This window comes from Sebastes fasciatus, chromosome 10 (assembly GCF_043250625.1).
Source record: "Sebastes fasciatus isolate fSebFas1 chromosome 10, fSebFas1.pri, whole genome shotgun sequence".
Lineage (NCBI taxonomy): Eukaryota > Metazoa > Chordata > Actinopteri > Perciformes > Sebastidae > Sebastes > Sebastes fasciatus.
In genome coordinates, this window is record NC_133804.1 from 4769680 (window position 1) to 4775180 (window position 5501).

Consider the following 5501-nt stretch of genomic DNA (forward strand, 5'->3'; position numbering starts at 1 on the left):
AGTGGAGTAATTAGCGTCTTCAGAGAGTTGGTTGTAACTGAAGCGCATTTATAAGGGTTGTCCACGTATTTTGGGATACATTGACAGTTGTGTCATGAAAGATAAATCAATACAGCTATGCTACATGTCATTGTTGAAAAGCCAAGAAAAAAAACAAGACTCAAATAATCAATAAAGGTACACTGTTGTGCCTCCATGCGTAAATGTGCAGTGTCTCTCTTAATGGGTAGACGCACCGTAGGATTGCTGCAGGTATTTAACTAAAAATGTCTCAAAAAACCCGTAAAATAAGAGATTGTAATTCATATTTTTAACATTAACATATAAACACAAGTTGAAGTGGTGAGCTTGTTAGCAAACAGTTCATTATTTACACATACAGCAGTAACATAGCAACATGATCATTCATTCCCAGTGGAGTTCGTGTCCACGTGATTAATGTAATATTCACTCTCTTTTAGCTGTTTTGGTCTCCACCAACTCCTGAGGGAAATATCTGACTCTTAAACTGCTAAATGCTCCACTATGTTCACCAGCTAGTCTCTAACAGTTGGAAGGTTGGGATAAAAGATGATATCCATCCATCCATTTGGTGACACATAGAGACAGAAAACCATTCACGCTCACATTCACACCTACGGAAAATTTAGTCAACAATTACCCTAACCTGCATGCCTTTTGACTATGGGAGGAAACCGGAGAACTTGGAGAAAACCCACCCCAAGTCGGCTTCAAACCAGCGACCCTCTAGCTGTGAGGCGTGCAGCCCAGCGAGATAATAAAATATGCAAATCTATCTGTAAAAGGAAGACTGTGTTATTTCTTATTTCAAGTCTTACATAGCCTCACTCTAAGTCTTAATCATATTTTCTAATGAACTAATGAATAAATCTGTAGAGCTATTTTCACTTACTGTCAGTTTCAAATTAAATTTAAATAACCTTAAAGTAAACTGATCTGTCTTTTATTCATACTGCTGTAATCTTATTTTGTTTAGCTTCAAGAGAGAAGTGGAATTACCTCACTGAATTGGCATTGGATGTCTTTCACTGAATACAAAACCACATAAGGACATGTTTGCAAGTGTTGTGGGGATCTGTAGAACACAGAGGGAACATAAGACACACATACAGTATATATGATCTTCCATACTTTATGTGTGGTGTTATTCACACAAAGGAGTTCCCAACATGTCGCGGAGGCCTAACGCTCTCTCACTTCAGACCATGTGTGGCTGCTGTCTGTCATAATGCCATACAGAAACATTCTGTTGAAAGTCGAGCAGGCTTTTTTTACGAAGGCCAGGACGACTGCGATGCAACCAAGTGCTTTCCCCAGCCTTCTCCTGGCAGCCGAGAGGAGCAGCAAGAATGTCGGGCTCGACGCTGTTTAATGTTTCATTCACCATCAGCCGACACTTTTGCCCTCTGGACATGTGCGGAGCAACTGGACAAGCTCTACAGGAGGCAAAGGAGGGGGAAGCAGGGAAACATATGAAGACAATAAAATGGAGGGAAAGACAGAAACTGGTGAGAGTCAGCAGAGGAAGACAAAATTTAATCTGAAAGCAGCAATGAACGGGCACTCACCCCTTGCGCAACGCGGGGGGTACTGGCGGGAAGCCAGTTGATGTGGCTGTACATTGCTGTGACCGTCTGACACGTCGTTCACAAGTTAGATGGTATTTCTTGCGTGGCGCTGGAAATTATGTATTGAACATTTTGTATAATTTCCTGTGCCCAAAATGTGGCGGTAGAGAGCACACACAATAATTTTACACCGTGTTGCTGTATATCATGTGTTGATCACACCATGTAAATCTCAGTAAATTGGATGATCTTTGTCACATAAGGCTGACTTTGTGTTGTCAGTAGGTGGCGCTTTTACTAAAACTCAATATTGGCATGTAGATGTCTTCAGGATTGGACTCTTATCCAGCATGTGAGATATGGGGCAGACTGGACAATGTAAAGTCCAGTTACAACAGATTCCTGTGTCATGGTAAAACATGCAAATTGCCCGCCTCACCGCAGCAACGCCGTTCCACGAAAACTCAAAAGCTTCGCAATTTACCATCATGAAGGTCGTGAGAGTCAGCTGACAACATTTGAGATCGATCTGTTGAATCCTCTAGGAGGACTTTCAAAAGGTTCCATACCTGTAAAGTGCCTAAAATGGCGTATTGTCACTTGATCTGTGACATCTTCATTCGAGGTATCGACTATCCCTTCACAATTTAGCGTCAAATTAGCCGTAGGGTATTACCGACAAATTTGAAACAGATCCGATAAACCCTCGAGGAGGAGTTCGAAAACATTTGCATGAAAAACGCACAATATTCAAAATGGTCGACTTCCAGTTGTGCGTCGCTAATGAAAGCCAATGTGGGTACCAAATTTCGTGAACATTGGTGCAACTATGTTCCAACTTAGGACTTCCACGAATTAGGGGGCGCTATGGAGCCCACTAAACAAACCTAACCCAAACCGTTTTGTGAGTGTTCCGAGTATACCAAGGGCGTAAAAAATATGTTCAAAGGCTAAAAGTAATTAGGGGGCGCTATAGAGTCAACATGCTACACTCAAGCCCAATTGCGACATCAACTAAAAATAATTACTAGTTTGAACAAGGGTGCACAATTTTGTGAGTTTTTGTGCACGCTAAAGTCCTCCAACATTGGTTCGTAAAATGAAAATGAATGCACAAAATCCAAAATGGCTGACATCCTGTTGGGTGAAAAATGTCGATATGTTCTTATAGATGAGAACAATGATTCCACCAAATTTCATGAAAATCAAAGGAACTTTTCGCAACTCTGGCTTGCGTTTGGGGGCGCATTGGAGCTCGCTGGCCACGCCCCAACACAGTCACTGCAGAACTATGCAATTTTCGCCAGTTCTGAAATGTGTGCCAGTTTTCTTTACAAAAACAATAGGTTTTCTCACACTTCATGCCAGGGACACCGCTGGGCCTCTGGCACTTTCGTGCTCGGGCCCTAAATAGCCTTTTTGAGGTGAGAAAGAGTGGAGAAGAAGCCAGCGAAGAAGTGGAAGAAAAGGCAAGAGAAAATATGGGTGAGAGAAGAGGCCATGGAAAACAATGCTTATAAAAGAGGGAATCTTGTGAAAGGGAGAGACAGATATTCAGACAGACAGATGAGAAAAAGACTGAGAAAAATGAACAGTGGGATGCCACAGTTGTGCTGGTAATCTCACTATGGAGATGGTTTGATTTGTGAAAACGGAGCTTTAGAAAATGTGACAATTTGACAGTAGCCCGGGGTGAGCAGTCAGGGATAGCCACACTTATAAAAAAAATGGCCTCCTCGTTTCCTCTGTGGATCAAAAAGGGAAGACCTGCTAACCTGTTATATAAGGTAGCAGCACCAAGTGAAAGGCTGGCACAGAGAGACAGTGGATGTCCATCTACGGAATAAAGGAAAACATGAAGAGCTGAAATTGAGGAAAATTGGCTACAAAAACTGTCAAGTACAATTCTTCTGCTATGTTTTCCTATCTCTTTCTGTCTAACTTGAAAGCTGATACACTGAGAGTACATATAATGGAGGATTGAGTGGAACTGGGTTGCAGCCCCCTTTTACAACAAGACTTTGTACATCCACAGCATATAATCATCTAATTGGACCGCACTCTGGTGTATTTCTAACCTCTTACTTTTTCAATCTAACTGCCGACCCAAAAACACACTTTACACTCCACATGGTAACATTTTAGAATCATGCCACACATAGCAAATTGTCACGTCAATAGTTAAGTTAAATCTTGGCACCCAATTGACTTTTTTTTTGGTCCAAAAAATTGAAAATCACACAGATTCTTTCTCCTCTTCTTTCTCTGAATCGTAGCTCAGTTAAAACAGAACACACACTGCTGGAATCACAGGAATGTGACTTACTTTTTCATGAACAATTTTTTCTATTGTTCAAATTTAAAATGTGCTACATCTAACTTTATATCTTGCCTCAATATCAGCATTATCAATTCTATTCAATTTATTTTTGTACAGCTTTTCATATAGAGCAGGTCTAGACCGTACTCAACAAGAGATCCCCCATGAGCATGCACTTGGTGCGACAGTGACAAGAAAAAAAATCCCCTTTAAAGGGTATTTGTTTATCTGTTAAACACATAAAAAGACAGTAAAATACAATTCACATGAAAAGAACCCTAACCGGTTGGGTTTTGAAAGGGAGAGAGAGAGAGAGAGAGAGAGAGAGAGAGAGAGAGAGAGAGAGAATAAAGTGATAATAGAATTATCAGTAATAGAAATATAACAACTTCTTATAATAAAAAGGCTGACAATAATGCTAGTAGTAGTGGGTGTCAAGCAGGCAGCAGACGCAACCACGATCCAGGTGTAACCCCCAATCCGTGGATACCTGCGAGACGAGAAAGCACAAAGACTGTAGAAGTGTTCTAGTGGGGTGATAGGGTACTATGAGCTGTTTAAGATATGATGGTGACATCAGTGTCAGATACGGTTTCAGGTTAATGTGATGCTGACTGCGGTAAGATGTGAAATAAACTTGAACTGGGTGGTTTGTATGCCAATGAAATGCATTTAGTTTAAAGAGAGGGATGATCTTTATAAGGAGGCGCTGCTGGGATTTGAACCCAGGATCTCCTGTTCACTAGACAGGCGCTTTAACCAACTAAGCCACAGCACCTCCTATTAGCAAAGAAGGAAGTTAATGAGTGAGTGATTTCTTACTTTTGCATTTTGACAGTAGTTCTATTTGACCTTGGAAACAGAACAAGGTTCATTCAGTTTCTGGTTTGATAATATCACAATCAGTAGTGATTAAGTAAACTTTGCTCAGTTGCCAAAAAAAAAAAAAATGGGAATGAAAATCTGTGAAAATTAGTTTTTTGGGTTTTACACTATGAAACATTTTTTGACAGTACCAAAGCCCACAATCCGCTATCAACGCAACAATCATGGTGCTGTATCCGTGGAACATTGACACTCTCCTGTATCCATTCATATGCATTTGCAGTGTGCTGAAAACTTAAAATGAACGCACCCCACCGGTAGAATTAATACAACACTCTGATTGTCTATCTCTCACTCGCTCTCTTCTTTACCGTCTCCTCCTGGAGATAAATTAACGGAAAGCAGCCGAAACCTGAGATTTGCCGGCCTCTTACAGGTTCCAACGACAGGGAGCGCACAACTTTCAGCCCGAAAAAAAAAACAAGAGAAAAGTCCTGTTAGAGAAATAAACTAATCACAGTGCTGCTCGGTGCGGTAGACAGTAAAACTTCAAAATGTCCCAAAACTGCATTTCAAAACGACGGACCTCAGCAACATGTCTATCTGTCCTGCGGTGCGCTGTGGGCGGCGTGCGGCTCCTCGGTGCAGCAGCAGCAGCCAGACGGCCGCCTCGCCAGGAGGAGACGGTGAAGAAGTGAGCGAGCGAGAGAGTGTCGGTGTGTTGCGCTAATTCTTGTCTCATTTGTGGTCTGATAAACATTAAATTC

At 41.5% G+C, this 5501-nt stretch overlaps 1 non-coding gene across 1 annotated transcript; it reads right to left on the bottom strand.

Moving 5' to 3' along the window:
- Positions 1 to 4613: 4613 nt before the first annotated feature.
- Positions 4614 to 4687, bottom strand: trnat-agu (transfer RNA threonine (anticodon AGU)). Its single transcript has one exon. It is a non-coding gene; the product is annotated as a tRNA-Thr (tRNA).
- Positions 4688 to 5501: the final 814 nt, after the last annotated feature.